The sequence below is a fragment of the Somniosus microcephalus genome, chromosome 4 (assembly GCF_052327205.1).
Source record: "Somniosus microcephalus isolate GS21.2 chromosome 4, FLI_Smic_1.0, whole genome shotgun sequence".
NCBI classification, from domain to species: Eukaryota; Metazoa; Chordata; class Chondrichthyes; order Squaliformes; family Somniosidae; genus Somniosus; species Somniosus microcephalus.
In genome coordinates, this window is record NC_140990.1 from 230,935,569 (window position 1) to 230,958,954 (window position 23,386).

Sequence of the window (23,386 nt, forward strand, 5' to 3'; positions counted from 1 at the left end):
TCTGGACATGTCCTCTCGGTAACTCAACTTTGTCCCGGTCCGTGTGCGTGTGTGTGCCACGCTCCACCGACAAGGGAGCATGACCTTAAAACCAGTCTTCTGGTTAAAGACTTTCCTTTCAGCAATAGTTGAGTCTCGGTAAAGTTTATTGGTATGATGAATCTATCGTTGTGCTGATCTGGAATCCGAGCTGATCATGCCCGGACAGGCTGGTTTATCCTGAAATGGATGTGACAATCCCGGCGCCAGTTTTCACAGGGTGCGCAGGGGGTAGGGGCTTGTATGTAGATATGGAGAGGGGCTACCCAATAAAGCTCAGGTTTCAGCCCCTGGGACTGAAAGTGAGCTGAAGGCGGGGTGAGAGTGATGTAACAGGAAGCTGGAGGCTTTCCTGTTAATGATGATGCTCTTGTCCTGATCACTCACTCCCTGACATCGTTTCCAGCACTTAACTTAAAGCAGACAGCCCGAGAGGAGCTTCCACACTCTGGGAGTGTACAGCGGTGACAGGCAGCCCATGATCTGGATTACCTCTCGACACCCCCTCACTTTCCACATCCCGCACAGAATTCTGAGGGCGAGACATTGGCAGCTGGGAGAGGCGCTCAGAGAATCCCCCCATTCGTGAGGACTATTAGACTGGGACCTCAGTCCAGCTCTGGTTGGTAAGTACAGCACACTCTTGTTTGTTCTGTCACCTAACACCAGATTTATCCGGAGCACAAGAATCTCCCACGAAAGCCATCTCCTGATATATTACACAGAGCATGTTGGCTGATCTTCCACAGCGGAATTAGCATCTGTAAAAATAACTGCAGTCCCGTGTGTTAGCAAAGCGAGTCGTGTTTTCATATCTCACACTCTATCAGCAAACTGCTTCCTTACCATTGGAGTTTAATTTGAGGGGGGGGGGATATATAGTTTGCACGTTTTATTAGGTCGTGAGGAAATGTGCTGTGTTTTTCGTTTGCTGTAGACGTCAAGGGTTAACTCTTGGAGCGAGAGTTGCGGCTGAGGTTGTAACATACCTTTCTATTTTAGATCCCGGACCTCATGTCCCTCTGTTCTGGCAGAATAAGCCTTTAACAACATAGACCAACCAGCATGGGACTCCCGCACCATCAGGCTCATCCGTCATTACAAAAACCCACTGTAACACAGCTAATGAATGGCCCATCTTTAAGATATTAACTAACCCAATCTTATGATGAAGTATAAACTATAATGTCTGTCAATATATTGCAAGTTTCTGCAGAATAGCAGCACATGCAATGCCATAACATTCTCTGTCACCTTTCGTTGCATTAAATATCGATATATTTATTAAAAAATAGAAAAGTAAGTCACGTCCAGCTTTGAATTCCGCCCAAGTTTAAAGCAAACTTGCTGACAAGAATGAGAGTATAGTTTAATCTATTTGTATGATGATGACGGCGGCGTCTCCCTAACCAGGCATCATTCGTCTCATCCCTCGGATTGTAAAGCCTCTTGAGTTAAGTTATTAACATCCGACCAAACAGAATGGAAGAGAGCAAAGGAGGGGAAGGGGAGAGGGGTCATTGCACAGGGATAACACCCTGCAGCGTTGGAGTTAAATAGTCTACAATTATTCAGCAATGTTGGCAATCAGATTTGAACTGTTGCTTACTTGAATTTATTATACTTAATGCTTTGAAGTATTCTTATTCTTATGGTGCGCTTAATTTTCGTTGTTACATGACTGGAGTAACAACGAAAATTAAGCGCATGGTAAGAAAAAAACGACGAGAGGCCAATAGGTATTTCTTATGATCAAGGACATTAGCTGTTACAGAAAAAAAATGAAAGGAACTGCAGAATGCACTCTGCAAAGCATTGGTAAAAGCCCTGGACTGCCTTGTAATAGAAGCAAATGTTGACTTGTTTCCGATGAGGTAAATCTGTAGCAGCCTTACTTGGGATATGAACTATTAACTCTTCACCATCAAATAGTCAGGCGTTCCCAGTTGTATTGTAGTACAAGCCGCTGCCTCAAGGGGGCACCACAAGGTTTGTTTTATGGCAAATACCATTGAAAATGTTTTTTGAACTGTATTTCGTTCATTAACACAGCGTATAAAGTAGCTGAAATCTATTCGTAGAGTAACACCTATTCATTATTGCATATCCATTTGGCAGGAGTGTTGTCATAGACTCTGGCAGTTTTGAAATAGCGACTCACCAATCCCGGTTAGTAGTGACTATTCGTAATGTTGGCATGCCGGTTCTGAAACTGCAACATGCTGTTATATAATATAATTATACATGCAAGATGTAAATGCCTACCTGTTTTAAGAGGAAAAAACACCAATAATAGTCATATTTTAACATTGAATGAAATACATTTATCTCCCCTGATATTATTCATCTCAATGCCATTGCTGCCTGCGCTGAGCTCATTACAAGAATTAATTTGACTAAGATTTACAAGGGTATATATATGCAAATTGTTAAGGGAGGCACAGGGACATTAGTGCAAAAGATATCACCAAGAACAACAACAACTTTCATTTGTATAGTGCCTTCACTGTAGCAAAATGTCTCGAGGGACTTCATGAAGGTGTAAGGAAAAAATATGAACGCCAAGCCAAAGAAGAAATTAGGAGGGGTGACCAAAGCTCAATTGAAGAGGTGGGTTTTAAGGAAGGTCTTAAAGGAGGAATAGGGGTTGGGGAAGCAATTCCAGAGCGTGGGGCCGAGGTGGCTGAAGGCCTGGTGGGGGGGGCGGGGGAGTGGTACACAGGTCAGCGTCAGACGAACAGAACATTTGGTGGGGAGGTTGTATTGCTGGAGGAGGTTATGAGATAGGGAGGGATGAGGCCATGAAAGGGCTTCAGCATGAGGATGAGAATTTTAAATCGGAGGCATTGGGGGCCCAGGAGCAAATGCGGTTTAGAAAGGACAGGGGTATGGGTAGGCAGGACTTGATCTGGGATAGGGTATGGCCAGCAGATTTTGGGATGAGCTGAATTTTAGAGGGTGGAGAATGGGAAGTCGGCCAGGAGAGCATTAGAATGGGATTGTGCCAAAGGGGGTGGGGAGACCCAGGGAAACAGTACAACTGATTAATGGAGTTTAAACTTCTTCATAGGCTACGTAAACACACAAACTGTGTGAAAGGGTAAAAGAGTTTGAAAATAAGAAATATCCAATTGTTTTAAAAATGCCAATAGGATGGGTTATAAAAAGTTACTCCCTTGTTAAAGCATTGTGAGGGAGAAATTGGAGTCGAGGCAGAACCCAGTGCAAAGTGGGCATCACACCAGGAATGCGCGCCCGAAGAAGTCGGCCCGAGGTTTGCTACAAATTGGGCCCCGAGCCTTATCTACATCAAACTGGTGAGCTGCGGATGCTAATTGAGCATTTCGCAGGTAAGGCCTGGGGGATGGGGGGGAAGGTGAATGGGAAAGGGGGTGAGCCTGGGCCAGCAGTGACCCACAGTATTGTTATGGAGCCACGAGAAGCACTCCTGCTCCTCCTGGCTCCCTTCATTGGCAGCTTCCAGCAGTCACTTTAGGAACAGCTAATTAGGCTGCTGTAGACCCAGAAAAAATAAGCAGAACATGCACGGTGCGTGTTCCACTCAGTTTATGCTGAATTTAGTAGCAGGGTCCTAAAACCGGCATTAAGACCCTGATTAGTATATTCAAGGGGCCTAACGCCTGTTTTAGATGGGTGCTCTGGACACCTTGCTGTCACCAGCAACTGATTTGAGGACCAGTTTCTCCCCCTTTATGTCCTCGGGCTATTGATGGAAGAACTCTGCAGCTGTTAAATACAAACTAAAAATGCTGGAATCTTCAACTGGTCAATAAGCATTTGGAAGACGACGGTAGGATAATATTTTGGGTACTGTTTAATCATTCACCAGAAGTAGCTTTACACTTCAAGAGATTTCCGTTTTTATTTTAGATTTGAAACATTTATCCTTTTCTTTTGATCCTTCTCTGCATTTAGTTGCAAAGCCTCAGTCTGTCATAAGTCCCAGTGTTCTGGGAACCCTTAGGGTTGTGTCAGTTGCTCTTGTAAGTGGATCCCACGTCCCTTATGTGCTGGGGTAGACTCACATTGCCTAATATCTAATTATATCATAGCTTAACCCAGGGCTGTAACAATACTATGGCCATATGATCTGAACCAGATATTTGTGTCTTTCGCACATGCCTTGCCAATCTTTTCAATTGTGGACCGAGGAAAATACCTGGTAAGACAAGGTTGGATACAAATTGTTAAGTTGCTTTATTTCATAGCCTGCGTGCAAAAAATAACCAGCAACATTTATAAATTGGACTCACTTCATTCAAACGGTACAACATGTCTTTGTTTAATGATGCAAATTACTGATCATGCTACACTTCTTCACATCATTGGGTCATCTTGCTTGACTTAAACAAAATAACTTAATAACTACTCTCCTGCATTCTAACCTTCTCGCAACTTTTGCTGTACCTGACTGTCCTCACAGCTTTCTGTTTGAAAAACCTGATTATTTCCCAGTGTTCACATCTCAAAAGGAAAGCCTGTGCCACACAATCCCTGCTGAGCTTCTGGAACCAGGGACCTCCCAACACAATGGGAGGTGTTTATGGGTGGCCAGGATAGACTAATCAAATTGCTTATCACCTACAGTCCTTGGAGAATCAAGAGCAAAACCTAATTCATTATAATTTAACTAAAGAAAGAAAGACCGCACCTGGAATACTGCATACAGTTTTGGTGTCCATACTTAAGAAAAGACATACTTGCTCTCGAGTCAGTACAAAGAAGGTTCACTCGGTTAATCCTGGGGATGAGGGGATGGACATATGAGGAGAGCTTGAGTAGATTGGGACTCTACTCATTGGAGTTCAAAAGAATGAGAGGCGATCTTATTGAAACATATAAGATTGTGAAGGGGTTGGATCGGGTGGATGCGGGGAGGATGTTCCCGATGATGGGTGAAACTAGAACTGGGGGCATAGTCTTAGAATAAGGGGCTGCTCTTTCAAAACTGAGATGAGGAGGAACTACTTCACTCAGAGGGTGGTAGGTCCATGGAATATGCTGCCCCAAAAAGCTGTAGAAGCTACATCATTACATAAATTTAAAACAGAAATAGACAGTTTCCTAGAAGTAAAGGGAATTAAGGGTTATGGGGAGCGGGCAGGAATTTGGACATGAGTCTAGGTTCGGATCGGTCATGGCCCTGTGGGTAGCGGAGCGGGCCCAGGGGCCGTGTAGCCTGATCCTGCTCCTATTTCGTGTATCTAATTCTGTTAGATTCAGGAGATGGTTCTGTGATAGTAGATTGGCGGTTAGGATCAGATCAGCCATGATCTTATTGAATGGCGGAGCAGGCTCGAGGGGCCGATTGGCCTACTCCTGCTCCTATTTCTTATGTTCTTATATAGCGCCTTTCACGACCACCAGACATCTCAAAGCACTTTACAGCCAATGAAGTACTATTTGAAGTGGAGTCACTGTTGCAATGTGGGAAATGTGGCAGCCAATTTGTGCACAGCAAGCTCCCACAAACAGCAATGTGAAAATGACCAGATAATCTGTTTTTGTTATGTTGGTTGAGGGAGAAATATTGGCCAGGACACTGGGGATAATTCCCCTACTCTTCTTCGAAATAGTGCCATGGGATCTTTTATGTCCACTTGAGAGAGCAGACGGGGCCTCGGTTTAACGTCTCATCCGAAAGATGGCACCTCCGACAGTGCAGCACTCCCTCAGCACTGCACTGGAGTGTCAGCCTAGATTTATGTGCGCAACTACAATTAATATCGATGTATTTTCTTTTTAAAACTTGTGTGAGTACAATTTGCTTTAAAACACAACACTTAACCACAAATTTTTTAGTTGAAATCTTTTCTGTGGCAAAATTGATCAAAAAACCTCCCAAAACATGACAGGGACCTTGTTGTTAAATTGTCGCAGTGCACCAAAGGGCAGCAGCGTCTTCTCATAATGATTTTGGTGAGATGATAATAAGAAACTGCTGCTTTTTTAGCTCCAGTCTGAGACTAGCCAAAGCTCCATGAGTAATATCAGAGTACCTAACTCTGTCAGCTGATCTATATTGTTAGTGGGAATTTCTTTCTTCAAACAAAAATCACATAAAATGTCACATTAAACATGGCTAGCAATAATATTGAGATAGGCAAAATATGAAATGAACACTATAATGATTTGAAGATAAATTCAAGCTTAATGTGCTTGTTATAGTTCAAGATTTCTCACAATGCTGTTACTGACAGAAAGGCAGTTTCCATATACTGACCAAGTCTGCTACAAACTGAAAGCCATACCCTTATCCAGGACAATGCCTGAAATGTCAATATTTTCCCTTTCTTTACAGATGATGCCTGACCTGCTGAGTGTTCCCAACACTTTCTATTTTTGTTAACCTGCACCCTCATGTTTGATTTGGAAAGTACATCATAGGACTAACAATTACTCATTAACTACAGTATGGAGCTACTAATATGATCTTCAGTGTCTGTAGTGCTGCTGGGCATTGGGCACCTGTTCTTCGCATTATGGGATGCTGAAACCTGGGGCCTGTCCAGCACCCTGTGTACACAGCACGTAACAATAATCCCACAAGTGCCTGTGATGCTCAGAACATGTACACCCGCTATATGCTAGGCTCATTGAGACCCCAACAAAATATAAATGAGGGTGAGGTCCCATAATACATTTAGAGCCTGAACAACACTTCAGACATACAGCACCTATATAAACCAGGTACTGCATGGGCTGCCTCTTCCCTCATGTTGCACCTTTGCTGTTAAGCAGGTGTTGCTAATTTGCTGCTTTCTGTGTAGCTGTTTGTCATTCACTGTCTCTGTGCTAATCCTGGGAGAAAATAAGTTAGTTCAATTTATTGGAGCCGTACTGAGAGCTTCTTAAAGCTGCCCATTATCTGTTGCCTTGGCCTGTTTCCCCAATGGACAGGCATTGTATGCTTTTTCGGGGGGAACTATGGGATCATTCATCACTGGTGTTCCGGAAAAAGAGGATCACAGGACACACTTACATCTCAAGAGATCAATGAGAACCCATCCTTATGCTGCAGTTGTGTTCACAATCCCAGACATTTGTACCTGGACATATTGGATGAAATGTGCACGCAGGGACTATGATTGTCCAAGAAAGCCATCATTGAACTTTGCACACTCTTGCAGCCAGGTCTACAAACAACAGGGCAGGCCATTGCCAGTCATAATCAAGATAACTGCAGCCATGAACTTTTATGTTCCAAGCAACAGCAGTAAATATCTGCCAAATCCCCCAAAATTCTGTGCACATATACATCATGCAGCTCACAGATGCCTTGGTTGTCCAGAAAGCTAAATTCATGATTGGAAAATAGGAGGCAACATGACAGAGACCAGCACTTTATCATCTGCATAGACTGCCCAAAATGTAGGACATTATTGATGGCATGCATGTGGTTACATGGGTCTCTACCTCTTATTCTATCCCTTTTGTGAAGTTAATGCCCTTTTTCCTGCCAGCTACCTTAATTCATTCATTTTACAGCAATCCATGGTTTCCCAATAATTTGAAGGGCCATGAAGACTGGATGGATGGCTGCTGGGGGAACAAGGCTATCTACTGCAGCCATAGCTGCTTATCCCATGAGGAATCTGAGGGCAAGAGGTAAAGAATGATATAATAAGGTACACAGTCCTACCAGGGTCTTGGTAAAACACACCATTAGCATCCTAAGGCAAAAGTTCAGATGCCTGCACTGATTAGGGGGAGTGCTACACTGCAGCCCAGCAAAGGTTTCCCAATGATTGTTCCCTGCTATGTTTTAAACAATGTCTCACTGCATAGGGGCTTTATCATGGAATAGATTGCAGATGACATGCAGCATCACCATTCTCAGAAGAATTCCAGATGTGGTAGCATACATGGGTGATGCAACTTCTAGCTTGACCTCACAAAGTTCAACTTCACAAGCAAGCTGAATGAAAGTTGAGCAGCTGGGGCACATTGTTGTGAATAAAGAAACGTTTCACGTCACTGATATTAATGTTGGAACAGGAACTATTTTCCTCTCAAACATACCACCACCAGTGGCTCATCTATTAAATATAATGGCTGGGATTTTCTACTTCTGTGCATGCCAGCCCGAAGTCAATGGGTAGAATATTTTAGGCTGGTAAATGCAGAAGTGGAAAGCTCTGGCCGTTGACTTTATCTACTTTCCCCAGTCTGCAGACTCACATTGAAGGATTTCAGGTAGAGAATTCTCAGCCGGTAAACTTTGACTTGAATAGTTTCTGAGGACAGCCAGGATACCAAAAAAGGAAGGCTTGGTGGCTCACTGAAAGTGTGGAAGGACTTAATCACTTTCGATTATTGGGTACTCCCCTGAGACAAATATAAATGTATTCTTTTAAAGATATAACACTGAAGCCAATTAAACGTCTATTTAATTTTTTTTAAGTACAGATATCTCCCAAATTATTACTGTGTTGCCAATAGTAGGACTGAAGACTGTTCATCACAAGCTTAAAATTCCAAGTAATTTGATTGCATTTACCTCTTTAGTTGTGTTTCAAAGTATTTCTCATGTTGAAGTACATTATAGGCAGTAAAGATATGAGAAGGAAATAAATGAACACAAAAAACACCAAAGCCTGACTTTTCAACTAGGAATTATGGTTTGGGAAAGACAGCTTAACGCCTTTATTCTCTACAGGGTTTTAAAAACAGATGTTTACTATAGTCCAGAGGTGATTGCTCAGAAGCTCTCAGTACAGTGCCGAGTGCCTAGTCTGGGAGAATGGACAAGTAATAGGATGATAGTGTGAGATGAAGTAAATAGAGTGGAAGGAGGCTTGTGTGGAGTGTAAACACTGGCATAGACTGGTTGGGCCGAATGGCCTGTTTCTGTGCAGTAAATTCTATGTAAGTTTATTTTACTTATTTACTTTTATTTACTTGTTCTAGTCAGTAATTAAGACCCTAGTGTTGTAATCATTTTATTCAGTAAACTATTCTTCAATACTTTGATTATGTATATAAAAAAACATAAGCCTCAAAATTCTGATGGTTTGGTAGGGAGTAAACCTTGCAGATCTATTGGGGAAAAGGGTTGAAATTTGGGATTTAGACTGGACCTGTTGGTTCTGTTCTAAATTCCACTGGAAGTAAGGTATAAGATTTTTATGGACCTAGCTAAAATGTTGCCATACAATGAGTTTAGGCCAGAATGAAATCATTAGATCTCAAAGGTTAATACTGTTAGATACAGATCTTACTTTGGATTGCTCTTTTGTCAAAAAATGTTCTGCTCTTTATTTTGGAGGCTCCAAAATCATTTGGAAATCAATTTTCAATTTTTTTTGTATAAGAAATTTGCTAAAATATACTGTACATGTTGAAGGAGGAAAAGTAAGAGAATAGCAGAGAACCCGAGACGCCAGGCTTATGAGGCAGGATTGCAAAAGAAATAGATCCTTCTGCAGATTCCCATCAGGGAGTACAGACCCAGAAGATCTTGTTTGAATGTGTCCCCAGAGTTATCTGTATGGAGGCTGCGATAGAATTTTGCTCTATCCTACAGGGAAAACAGCAAACCTCCTGAAGAAATAGGACAGCACTTACTGTGGTTCAAAAAGTCATTACTGCACTTAGTTTCTTGGCCAGAGGCTCATTCCAAGTGGCAACAGGCAACTTCAGCCAGGCCAGTCAGTTTGCGGCCCATTATTGCATGAGGCAAGTAATTAATCTCCTTTTTTTCCAGGGCAACCCAGCTCATTACATTTGACATAGGAGAAAGACAATTGAGTGAGCAGCATTGCTGGGTTTACACGAATGCTTGCAGTTACATATTGCATTCATGTAACCATAAAAACCCCTATTGTCAAACTACATCAATGGCCCGTATTTTCCGATCGGAGGCTTCCTGCGTGCGGAGGCCTCCGATCTGGAAAAAATCTACGCCCTTACCTGAGGGCTCCAGAGGTCCAGACATTTCCGCTCCTGGGCCTCTCCATGATGAAATGCGCAGGGCCCAGGTATCCCAGGGGCGCATACGGTTCGCAAGCGTCCCTGGGATCACGTGGGCCATGGGGAACCAATGAAAGAAGGGAATCCCCCTTCACACTTTTGACAGGTCTCTACGCATAGACCTGTCAAAATTATGAATGGGGATCACTGAAAAAACACATCAAAACATTAAATAAGTTTTTTTTAATCACATTTTTAAAATTATTTAAAATTACATTAACTTAAATATTTTAAACAAAAATTTAATTTTTTGAAAAAATATTAAAGTTTTTTACGGGGCTTAAATAAACGTACCTTTTTTAAAAGTATTTTAAAATTATAAATGAGTGAAAATAATTTTTTTTAAACTTTTTTAAATTCTTATGCTGGTAAAAGCAGGCCTTACGCTGCTTTTACCAGGCGTAAGATTTCTAAGGGTTTTCAGCAGGCGGAGGTTCTGCAGAAAGCGGAACCCTCCACCCACAGAGGCCCTTCTCCAGGGCAGGCACTTGCGAGGTCCCTATGGGTGTGTACACAGCTCGTACACCCCCAGAGGGATCAGAAAATACGGGCCATTATTTTCTGTGACAGTGACAGGATCAGACAAAGTCAACATGGATTCACAAAAGGTAAATCGTGCTTGACTAATCTACTGGAATTTTTTGAGGATGTAACTGGTAAAATAGATAAGGGAGAACCAGTGGATGTGGTGTATCTGGACTTGCAGAAGGCCTTCGATAAGGTCCCGCATAAGAGATTAGCGTGTAAAGTTAAGGCACATGGGATTGGGGGCAAGGTATTGACTTGGGTAGAGAACTGGTTGGCAGACAGAAAGCAAAGAGTTGGAATAAACAGGTCTTTTTCCGAATGGCAGAAGAAGAAGAAGAAGAAGACCGCAGGGATCGGTCCTTGGACCACAGCTATTCACAATATATATAAATGATCTGGACAAGGGAACTAGATGTAATATCTCCAAATTTGCAGACGACACAAAGCTGGTTGGGCGTGTGTGCTGTGAGGAGGATGTCGAGAAACTCCAGGATGATTTGGACATGTTGGGTGATTGGGCAGAAACATGGCAGGTGCAATATAACGGTGGCATAGTGGTTAGCACTGTTGCCTCACAGCGCCAGGGACCCGGGTTCGAATCCGGCCTCGGGTGACTGTCTGTGTGGAGTTTGCACATTCTCCCCGTGTTTGCGTGGGTTTCCTCCGGGTGCTCCGGTTTCCTCCCACAGTCCAAAGATGTGCGGGATAGGTTGATTGGCTATGATAAATTGACCCTTAGTGTTAGGGGATTAAATACGTGGGGTTATGTGTTGGTGTAGGGGTTGCGGGGATCGGGTGGGATATGTGCCGGTGCAGGCTCGATGGGCCGAAATGGCCTCTATCTGCACTGTGGGGTTTCTGTGATTCTGTGATTCTGTGATAACGTGGATAAATGTGAGGTTATCCACTTTGGTGGCAAAAACAGGAAGGCAGATTATTATCTAAATGGCAATAGATTGGGAGAAGGGGAAGTGCAATGAGACCTGGGTGTCCTTGTGCACCAGTTGCTGAAGGTAAGCATGCAGGTGCAGCAGGCGGTTAAGAAGGCAAATGGTGGCCTTCGTAGCGAGAGGGTTTGAGTACAGGAACAAGGATGTCTTGCTGCAGTTGTACAGGGCCTTGGTGAGACCACATCTTGAGTATTGTGTGCAGTTTTGGTCGCCTTATCTGAGGAAGGATGTTCTTGCCATGGAAGGAGTTCAGCGAAGATTCACCAGGCTGATACCTGGGATGGCAGGAATGATGTATGAAGAAAGATTGGGTCGATTGGACTTGTACTCGCTGGGGTTAGAAGAATGAGAGGTGATCTCATTGAAACTTATAAAATTCTGACAGGACTGGACAGACTAGATGCAGGAAGGATGTACCCGATGGTCGGGGAGTCCAGAACCAGGGGACACAGTCTAAGGATAAAGGGTAGGCCATTTAGGACAGAAATGAGGAGGAATTTCTTCACCCAGAGAGTGGTGAACCTGTGGAACTCTCTACCACAGAAGGCGGTGGAGGCCAGTTCATTAAATATATTCAAGAAGGAGTTGGATATATTTCTTAAGGCTAAAGGGATCAAGGGTTATGGGGAGAAAGCAGGGACCGGGTACTGAATTTGGATGATCAGCCATGATCGCATTGAATGGCGGAGCAGGCTCGAGTAGCCGAATGGCCTACTCCTGCTCCTATCTTCTATGTTTCTATGTATTATGTGAAACGAAAGGGATTTCACTCCCTTAATGTCCAACTAACGTGTGACTACAGGTTTCTGCCTGGCAGTGTCCAGTACACGGGGAACTGCCAGGATTTATTTATCCTTCGGCAGTCCAGAAGGGGAAGCCTTCTTTCAGACAAGAGTGACTGTTAACACCATTGAGGAGGACCACCAGTGAAGCAGCGAAATGCCACAAAAAGGCACAAATTCACACTCAAATTCAAATTGAAGAGACCGTTGGAATGCTGAAGGGAAGATTGGGATGCCCAGATAGGGCTGGGGGCTCCCACGAGTATGCTCTGATGTTGTCTCATGAATTCTGGTCACCTACTGTGTCCTTTACAATTTTGCTCTTAAGAAAAACCTGGAAATTGAAATTCTTGAAATGTAAACAGACTGAAAAGCTGAGCCCCCGGGACAGAGAACTTGGACACGTGGAGGGCATAGCTGGGTCACGGACAGCTGCTGAGAGAGAGCTCTGAGACAAACTTATTAGAGAGGCTTTCAGCAGCATCTGATCAAATTATAGTTATTCAACATCTACAATAACCAGCATGCTCCATATAATTTAGATCAATGGGTCTTCATCAGTAGTCCACAAACATCTTACTTCCAGTGCATCTTCATGTTTTCAACAGAAAAATCATGAACATAATAACCCATCAGCATAACCTTCTATTCTTTTCTCCTTCATATGTTTATAGAATCAGAGAAATTTACGGCACAGAAGGAAGCTATTTAGCCCACCGTGTCTGCACCTGCCGAAGAAGAGCAACCATCCTAATCCCACTTTCCAGCTCTTGGTCCGTAGTCTTGTAGGTCACAGCACTTCAAGTGAATATCCAAGTACTTTTTAAATGCGATGAGGGTTTCTGCCTCTACCACCCTTTCAGGCAGTGAGTTCCAAACCCTCACCACCCTCTGGGTGAAAAAAATTCTCCTCAACACCCCTCTAATCCTTATTACTTTAAATCTATGCCCCTTGCTTATTGACCTCTCTGCTTGGGGAAATAGGTCCTTCCTAACCACTCTATCTAGGACCATCATAATTTTATATACCTCAATTAAGTCTCCCCTCAGCCTCCTTGGTTCCAGATAAAAGAACCCCAGCCTATCCAATCTTTCCTCATAGGTAAAATTCTCTAGTCCTGGCAACATCCTCGTAAATCTCCTCTGTATCCTCTCTAGTGCAATCACATCTTTCCTGTAATGTGGGGACCAGAACTGTACGTAGTACTCTAGCTGTGGCCTAACTAATGTTTTATACAGTTCAAGCATAACCTCACTGCTCTTATATTCTATGCCTTGGCTAATAAAAGAAAGTATCCCATATGCCTTCTTAACCACCTTATCTACTTGTCCTGCTACCTTCAGACATGCACTCCAAGGTCCTTCAGTTCTTCTACACTTCTTAATATCTTACCATTTATTGTGTATTCCCTTGCCTTGTTAGCCCTCCTCAAATGCATTACCTCACACTTCTCTGGATTGAATTACATTTGCCGCTTTTCTGCCCACCTGGCCAGTCCACTGATATCTTCCTGCAGTCTACAGCTTTAATCACTATCAACCATGCTGCCAATTTTTGTATCATCTGCAAACTTCTTAATCATGCCCCCTACATTAAAGTCTAAATCATTGATATATACCACAAAAAGCAAGGGACCGAGTACTAAGCCCTGCGGAACCCCACTGGAAACAGCCTTCCAGTCACAAAAACACCCGTTGACTATCACCCTTTGCTTTCTGTCATTGAGCCAATTTTGGATTCAACTTGCCACTTTCCATTGGATCACATGGGCTTTTACTTTTCTGACCAGTCTGCCATGTGGGACCTTGTCAAAAGCCTTGCTAAAATCCATGTAGACTACATCAAACATGCTACCCTCATCAAGCCTCCTTGTTACCTCTTTAAAAAATTCAATCAAGTTACTCAGACACAACCGTCTCTTAATAAATCCATACTGACTGTCCTTGATTAATCCATGCCTTTCTAAATGATGATTAATATTATTCCTCAGAAATGTTGCCAATAATTTGCCCACCACTGAGGTTAGGCTGACTGGCTTGTAATTATTCAGTCTACCCCTTTCTCCCTTTTTAAACAATGGTACAACATTAGCAGTCCTCCAGTCCTCCAGCACCATAGCTGCAATGAGAGAAGATTGGAAAATGATGGTCAGAGCCTCTGCTATTTCCTCCCTTGCTTCTCTCAACAGCCTGGGATAAATTTAATCCAGGCCTGGCGATTTATCTACTTTCAAAGATGCTAAACCCATTAATACTTTCTCTTTCACTATGTTTATCTCATCTAATAGTTTACACTCCTCCTTAACTACAATGTCTGCATCGTCCCTCTCTCTTATCTAGCTTCCCCTTAAATGCATATTGGTTCCAACAGATCTACAGGAAGATAGGCCTTATGGATGTACAAATATATATTAATCCACCAGAAAGAGCAACCCAATATCGTAAAACCCCTCCTAAATGGCACTGTGATATCCGAGTGGTAAGGTCCGAAACTGAGATAAGTGAGATATAAGGAACAAAACCCAACTGTTTATTACATGGTGTAGCAGAGAGACATAGCTCTTACAGGCTGGAAGCAAAGCACACACAATTCTAACTGCCCGATGGCAAGATGGAGGATTCACTTCTGAGTCATGCCCATAATGCAATGCCACATTACCTTAATAACTGGTGTACCAGGACATTGAGTACATGACCCATTACCTTAAATACTGGTGAGTGTGAAACCTTACTCTTTGGCTCCATCTGGTGGATAACTTAAACATTACATCCCAGATTACTATAGGCACCATGGAAATCTGGTAGATATTGCTCTCTACATTGCGCATTGGTGGTGATGACATACCTCCAGGCTTCTGTGTTCTGTGAGTTGTAAGCAGAGATTCTTGCAGCTGTCACTTGCCCTAGGCTGTTCTGCATTGTTAGGAAGCCTTCTTGATATTGCCAAAAAGGAGGGTGTTGGACTTGGCCACCAACCCTGCCACCTGCTGTACATTTTCTTTGATGCTCTACTAGTATTCTTCTTTTCTGAGACCTCTGAAATCATCATCCAAATGTTCTTCAGCCAAGGGCTGATATTTCCCCTCGCCCCCAGAGTGACTCTATCTGGGCTGGTAAATGTGATTGAGAGGGTGATGATGGTATGGGTGATTTTTTTGCTGGCTGTTAATGCTGTTGCCTCAAGCGGGCCAGCGAGAGGAAATGCAATGCGGGCCACGATTCAAATGTCAGCGCGCCGGGTAAGTGCACATCGGGGGCTTGCACGCGCGGCAAGCCCCCGAACCTAATTTCAGGGCCCATATGAATAGAAACTGACCCCACTTCAGTGGATGATTTCACAAAGGGGCAGCATGTAATCGAGGTAGAGGAAGGGAACAAGGATGTATCCCTAGGGGACTCCAGAGGTGATGATGTGGGAAGAGAAGTCATTGCTAGAGATGCCCTCACTACATTCAAATAATACAAGAAAAGCTGCATTCAAAGGTAAATGCGGTGACATTTTAACGAGAACTTTTTTTAAATGCCTGCACAGGTCAGTGTTTCCTTTAGTTTAAGCCTCTTAGAATAGCTACAATTCAACTTTGTCTTATGCAACAGCTTATGATGACCTACAGTTAACTTCATAAATACCCAAATTCATAGTCATTAATAGTATGTGCACTTGAAGCAAGAAATCGTAAATTAGGGGACGAATTAGTTACTCTCCGATATCTTCATGTGATTAGAGTCACTATATAGAAAGAATCTTTTTCAGATGGCCACTGTACGGTTTTATCTTGCAGTATGTTTCTATAATTTTATGAGTGTCACAGAAAGGTCACTGGCCTGTAGGATGTACTGAGACTGTGAATGTCACTCGGGAAGACCTTTAATTTAGAAACACAATGCAGTTTTATTCCTAAAGCACTATGCAGCCCAACAACCTCTTCCAGTCACAAACTTGGAACCTATTCAATTAACAAAATAAAATAATTGATCATTACCAGGGATATGATGCAGCAAGATTATCAGTAAATTGTGTGCACTGCACCTTCCAAATAATCACATGATTCAATAAATAAAGTGTCCACATGTAAGAGATGGTAGGGGCAGCTTTGACTTCTCCGCCAGATGTAAACAGCGGACCAAAAATGGCATTGGGTCACATACAGCCCCATTTACACTGGTACTCCGACAACTGTCATTTTGGGTAGGGTCCCGAGATGGGCGGTTGGAGCACCCGCCTGTTTCAAGCAGGAAGCCATCTGTAATATGCAAATTGGGGTCTTATGACATAACATTTTTGAGGTACAAATGGGTGGAGCATGTGCTGCGCACGGTCCATCCATTGATAGCAGGCATCGATGGGGCTAAATAGCGATCCTTAAAGGACTGTTGGAGGCCACTCAGAAAAAGGCCTAGGAAATTTGTTTAATTATGTTTTTGGTGGACCAGGAGGATCGGGGTGCTCCTCTTAGGCACACAAAAAAAGCTCTGGTCCGCAGCCGGCCCACACTGGGATTGCCTCAACTACCTCCCCACCAACAACCCCCCACCCCCTCCCCCCTCAGGCTATGACTGTCAGCCAGCTCAGTAGAAGCTGATAACTATCCCACCCTCTCACAACCGATGAGCTGTAGAGCGGCATCTACAGTTGCCCCTCTGTGCCAGCATTGTTGACTGGCCCCTTGCTGAGAAAGTTGCTCCCTACTCTGGCTGACACAGTCATCCCACAGGTAAGCCAGCATCCAGAAGAATAAAGTGGATGACAAATGGCTCGTGCGTCACTGCTCACCTCAAAGTGTCCTCTTTCAGCAACTCTTTTGCTGTTTTTGAAGCTGTCTCCATAAGTACCCCAGCAGAGCTCCACACACGACCATTCAGTGTAGCGTCCCACTGAGCAACAGTGCAACAGGAACCCTAAGGCAGGGTTCATTGCCATCAACTTCATACTGCTCTGGCTCCATAGTAGTCTTTCAGCATCCCTCCCTAACAGCACTGTGGGAGCACCGTCACCACACGCACTGCAGCGGTTCAAGAAGGCAGCTTACCACCACCTTCTCGAGGGCAACTAGGGATAGGCAATAAATGCTGGCCTTGCCAGCGATGCGCACATCCCAGGAACAAATTTTTTAAAGCTATTTTTAACCTATCCAATTTCTCTGCTACCTCCTCCTTTACTGTGACATTGGCAGCATGCTCTTCTTTAGTGAAGACAGATGCAAAGTACTTATTTAATAGCTCAGCCCTGCCCTCTGACTCCACAAGAAGATCTCCTTTTTGGTCTCTAATTGGCCCTACCCTTCCTTTGGCTACCCTTTTACTATTTATGGGGGCTAAATTGGGCCTTGTAGCAGCCGTTTGTTAGGTACTTCATGGTTATTTTTTGGTTATTTAAAATCTTGTGCTGAAACAAGTTGCTTCCAGACATGGGTGGCCTGGTAAGGCTTTCTCTTAGAATTGAACATGACTGGGAGAATGAAGAGCAGAGCAGGACAAACTGCTAGGAGAGGGAGGAGGAGGGGGAGCAGGGCTCTCAGCAGGAGGCCATATCTGCCGAGGGTCTTTAGGGAGCAATTCTCTTACTTCAACTTTAGCGAGGACCAATGCTTGAGACATCTTCGGTTCACCAAAGAGGTTGTGACTGAAATCTGCCAACTGTTGCAGCCACAACTGCAACCTCAAAGCAGGGCATGGACAGTATTGCCTGTGGTTGTCAAGGTGACAGTGGCTCTTAATTTTTATGCGTCTAACTCCTTTCAGGCTGCTGCTGGAAATATAAGCAACATCTCGCAGTTTGCAGTGCACTGTTGAATAAGGGAGGTCACTGAGGCTCTCTATACACAGAAACATTTTAATCTCATTCCCTCTTGCCAGAGACAAGCAGACGTTGCGAGCATGGGATTTTGCACGGATTACAGGTTTCCCCATGGTGCAGTGTGGCATTGACTGCACGCACATTGTCTTGCGTGTGCCTCATGTGACCTCGGCTATTTTCATAAACCAAAAGGGATTTCACTTCCACAATGTGCAGCTGGTGTGCGACTACTGGCAGTGCATCATGTAGGTGAATGCCCATTATCCTGGCAGCAGTCACGATTCCTTCATTCTGTGCAGTCCACCACGGCAACTCAAAGGCTGGCTACTGGGTGACAAGGGTTATCCACTCATGACATGGCTTATGGCTCCAGTCCAGAACGCACACACATGTGCACAGCACACCTACAATGAGAGCAATGCTGCCAGAAGGAACATTACAGAGCACACCATCATCGTTCCCAAGCAATGTTTCCGTTGCCTGGACCACTCTGGAGGAGCCCTGCAGTACTCAGCTGAGTGGGTGTCAGGATTTGTGGTGGCCTGCTGCATGCTGCACAACCTTGGACATTATGAGGGAACAGCCCTTGCCACCACCTATCAGGTGAGAAGCTGAGGAGCAGGAGCACAAGGAAGAGTAGGAGAAAATAGAGGAAGTGCAGGAAGAGGAAGTACAATGAGAAGTGGAGGAAGAGGAAGGGCGGCTACAACGTACACAGCCCTTTTCTGCCCAGGCTCTATGTGATCAAATTATTCATGAGTGATACCAGTAACCTCAACCACACCTCCCCATTCACCAACAGTCCCACATTCCTTATCTTTCCTCTATCACTGACCATCACATCGTCTTCTTTCTGACAACATAAAAATAAAAACCACCAGAAAATGCACATTCCAATCCAATTTTAAACATTCAATCATGACATAATGCATACAAAATTAAACCAATCACCCTTGTGAATTCCCTTAGTGCCTGTCTTCTGTGTGCCTTTGCATACCCTAGTGCTGCTATGAGGTGTGTCCCCAATGGCTGCAGCATCGGTAGTGGAAGGCTGTTTAACTTCAATTGGGGAGACTCCAGATGGCCTTGGTGGACGACTTCGAGCTGCCCTGGGCCTAGAGGGCCTGGCTTCAGACTGCACCATCTCAGCCTGGGCTGCAGCAGTCTGGTCTAGCTGGCTGGCAGGCAACAGCAAGGGCATTGGCAGAGTTGTAGGGGGGGAGAAGGAATGCTGTCATCCTGAGAGAGGACAGCAGGTTTCTGATCCACGGAGACACTTCCACTCTCCTGGGGTGGCGCCTCTGGAGAACAGATTGATGGGCCCTGGAAGCCTCTTTGAACAGTGGCATCCAGAGCCACGATGGCAGCAATCTGAGCTTGCAAGGCAGCAGTCTGAGCTTTCACTGCAGCAGTCAGACCTTGGCTGGAAGCTGTTTGTGCAGCAATGGAAGCTGAGACATTGGCCATCAAACGCTGCATCATGGGCTTCAAGCTCTGCGCAAAGCCCTGTGCCAAGTTATGCTGGACTCCTCCATGCTCCTTGACATTGTGGACAGGCTATTCAGTGCATCAAGCATTTGGTTGTACATAAGAACATAAGAAATAGGAGCAGGAGTCGGCCATTTGGCCCTTCGAGCCTGCTCCGCCATTCAATAAGATCATGGCTGATCTTCTACCTCACCTCTACTGTCTTGCACTATTCCCATATCCCTTGATTCCCTTAATATCCAAAAATCTATTGATCTCTGTCTTGAATATACTCAACGACTGAGCCACCACAGCCCTCTAGGGTAAAGAATTCCAAAGATTCACCACCCTCTGAGTGAAGAAATTTCTCCTCATCTCAGTCCTAAATGGCTGAACCCTTATTCTGAGACTATGACCCCTGATTCTAGATTCCCCAGCCAGGGGAAACATCCTCCCTGCATCTACCATGTCAAGCCATGTAAGAATTTTGTATGTTTCAATGAGATCACCTCTCATTCTTCTAAACTCCTGAGAATATAGGCCTAGTCTACTCAATCTGTCCTCATAGGACAATCCCCCCATCCCAGGAACCAGGCTGGTGAACCTTCGTTGCACTCCCTCTATGGCAAGTATATCCTTCCTTAGGTGGTCGCCTTACCTGAGGAAGGACGTTCTTGCCATAGGAGGAGTGCAGCGAAGATTCACCAGGCTGATACCTGGGATGGCAGGAATGACGTATGAGGAGAGATTGTGTCGATTGGGGTTATACTCACTGGAGTTTAGAAGATTGAGAGGGGATCTCATCGAAACCTATAAAATTCTGTCAGGCCTGGACAGACTAGATGCAGGAAGGATGTTTCTGATGGCCGGGGAGTCCAGAACCAGGGGTCATAGTCTAAGGATAAGGGGTAAGCCATTTAGGACTGAAATGAGGAGGAATTTCTTCACCCAGAGAGTGGTGAACCTGTGGAATTCTCTGCCACAGAGGACGGTGGAGGCCAGTTCATTAAATATATTCAAGAAAGAGTTGAATATATTTCTTAAGGCTAAAGGGATCAAGGGATATGGGGAGAAGGCAGGGACCGGGTACTGAATTTGGATGATCAGCCATGATCTCATTGAATGGCGGAGCAGGCTCGAAGGGCTGAATGGCCTACTCCTGCTCCTATCTTCTATGTATCTATGTAAAACTGTACACAATACTCCAGGTGTGGTCGCACCAGGGCCCTATATAATTGCAGTAAGACGTCTTTACTCTTGTGTGCACCCATCAGCCTTCTTCTACAGCATGGCCCATCGAAGTGCTCATCTGACTCCTCTGCAGCAGAACTAGTGTGTGACCTCGTCATCTGGTGAGCTGGCACTTGCGCTTTCCTTTCCCCTCGCTCTAGCTCCTACGCACTTGTACCCAATGCCTCACCACGTGCAGATCCCTCTTCTATCCTGGCCTCTAAGTTATGCAGATTGTCAGTCTCTGAGCTGGTGGCTGCAAGTATAAGATCGAGTGACTGTGTCTCTTCATCTTTACTGTCTTCTTCCTCGTCCTCCTCTGACTGGGAAGGCTCCAGTTCTTGAGGGGAGAAGAGAAAGTAAGAATTGTGTGATTACACCATCTACAGCTTGTGAGTCAGAAGAGATTGTGAGATGAGGACCATTGGTGGATGTGCCTTCAGCTATCTAGGCCCTAAACTCTGGAATTCCCTCCCTAACCCGCTCCGCCTCTCTACCTCTCTCTCCTCCTTTAAGACCCTCCTTAAATCCTTACTCTTTGACCAAGTTTTTCTTCACCTGTCCTAATGTCTTCCTTCCATCACTGGATTCCTCTACCAACAAGACTACACTGCTCAACTGACTACAGTGTTTGACTCAGCGGCTGTGACTCTGCTCTGCTTTTCAGTCACTTCAAGTCTTATGTTGCTGAATTCTTTTCTCAAATTGGTTTCCAATCTCCTGGACTTCTCTGGACATCTAGAGTACATTTCTGCTTTGAACTGCACTGGATTACACTGTAAGACTTACCTGCTGTATCTCAATCTCTGCCGATAAAAGATTTTCTTTTGTTTAAAAATAACTTTTAAACTGTGACTGTGTCTCTGCTGAACTGTTCTCCTGGTTTTTCAGCTTTGTTGGCTTGTAGTTAGCAGCTGCTGCTTCACTTGCTGTCCAGAGAGTGGTGAACCTGTGGCATTCTCCACCATAGAAGACAGTTGAGGCCAATTCATTAAATATATTCAAGAAGGAATTAGATATATTTCTTAAGGCTAAAGGGATCAAGGGATATGGGGAGAAGGCAAGGACAGGGCACTGAGTTTGGATGATCAGCCATGATCTCATTGAATGGCGGAGCAGGTTCGAGGGGCCGAATGGCCTACTCCTGCTCCTATCTTCTATGTTTCTATGTTTCTATGTCCGGCAACTCGTTCTACTGGTTTTCAGCTTTGCTGGTTGCTGGCTTGTGGTTTTACTTTTTATCCATAGCTTTGATCTACGCTGACCTCCAACTTGGGTCAATTTCTCAATCATCATTTGGCATCGCTACCGACTCTAATTCCTACAGCAACAACTTCCATCCTTGAACTCTCTACCCTTCAAATAGCTTCTGGACGTCACTCACCTGCTTTGGACAGCGGTTCGTCGATGCTCCATGCCAACCCCATCCTGCTTACATCGGCTTTGTCCTTCCATGGGACCTTTGACTTTGACCCTAGTCTCCCTACTATTGTCTCCAACCTATTCCCTGCTACCAGTAAATATGTATCCCATTAATTACTACATTTAACCAGGCCTATGTAACCTGAGCTTTTCCCCCGTGTCCATTCACGTGCAAACTTTGGCTGTCGCTCCGGACCCGAACCATTCAATACATTTCCACTTTTTCTCCCCCTTTTCCTTTTCTCTCTATCCCTCCCTGACTGCTCTCTCCTGTCGTCATGCCTCCTTTACTCTCTCCTCTCTCGGATACACTGCCCTCCCAAATCCCTAACCCAATCCTTCATTACTCTTCGGCCTTCCTACTCTCCTGCCACCATCCCAGGCTTGACTCCCTCTTAGATAAACCTACAGCTTCCTTCTGTGCCGCTCTCTGCATCCTACGAAGGGCCCATCGAGGAACTCATTGCTGCCTCCTTACAAGCAGCAACCCCAACTTTCCCATCCTACTCTCTCGCTGACCTTCGCACCCAGCGCACCCACTGGGGGCTAATCATGCCAATTTCCTCCCCGTCCAACTCACCATCCCCAGCACTGACCCCGTGGACGCTGCCAGTGGGGTAGCCATCACTGACCATCTCCGCATCGCCCTCCAGAATGTCCATTCACTTGCGAACAAGGCCCTTGCCATCCATGAGTTTATCGTGATCGTATCGACATCATGGCCCTGATGGAAATTTGGTTGAGGGGTGATGAAACTTACTCTTAAATGAAGCCTCCCCGCTTAGATATACCTTCCACCATTTGCCCTGCTCAGACCGCTGTGGTGGTGGCGTGGCTCTCATCACCAAATCACACCTTGGTCTGTCCCCCTATTCCTCCGGCACTTTCTCCTCCTTTGAGCATCTCACCTTATTCCACCCCTCACCTCTCATTTAAAAATTCTCGTTCTCCACCACCCACCCAATTACCATAAAAATGTTATTACCGATATATCTTCACTGCTTTCCTCCTTCAGCCTCTGCACCGAACGAATTCTCATCCTCGGTGATTTCAACCTCCATCTCAATTCATCATGCTCTCTCTCCTCTGAGTTCACTAGCCTCCCATCCTCCCTTAATCTCTCCCTCCATGTAAACTCCACAACCCATATTCACAGCCATCCCCTCAACCTTGCCATT

General features: G+C 44.7%; 1 protein-coding gene across 2 annotated transcripts in view; it reads left to right on the plus strand.

Moving 5' to 3' along the window:
• The first annotated feature begins 408 nt into the window (after nucleotides 1-408).
• The window catches only part of LOC147120261 (calcitonin gene-related peptide type 1 receptor-like), a 104,466-nt gene continuing 81,488 nt past the window's right edge, over nucleotides 409-23,386 (plus strand). Inside the window, exons 1-2 of one of the 2 annotated variants that reach the window (XM_085985915.1) lie at nucleotides 409-665; nucleotides 7,549-7,668. The gene's annotated coding sequence lies outside the window, so the exon portion shown is untranslated. The remainder of the gene's footprint in view (nucleotides 666-7,548; nucleotides 7,669-23,386) is intronic. The other variant, XM_085985913.1, reaches the window with a different exon arrangement.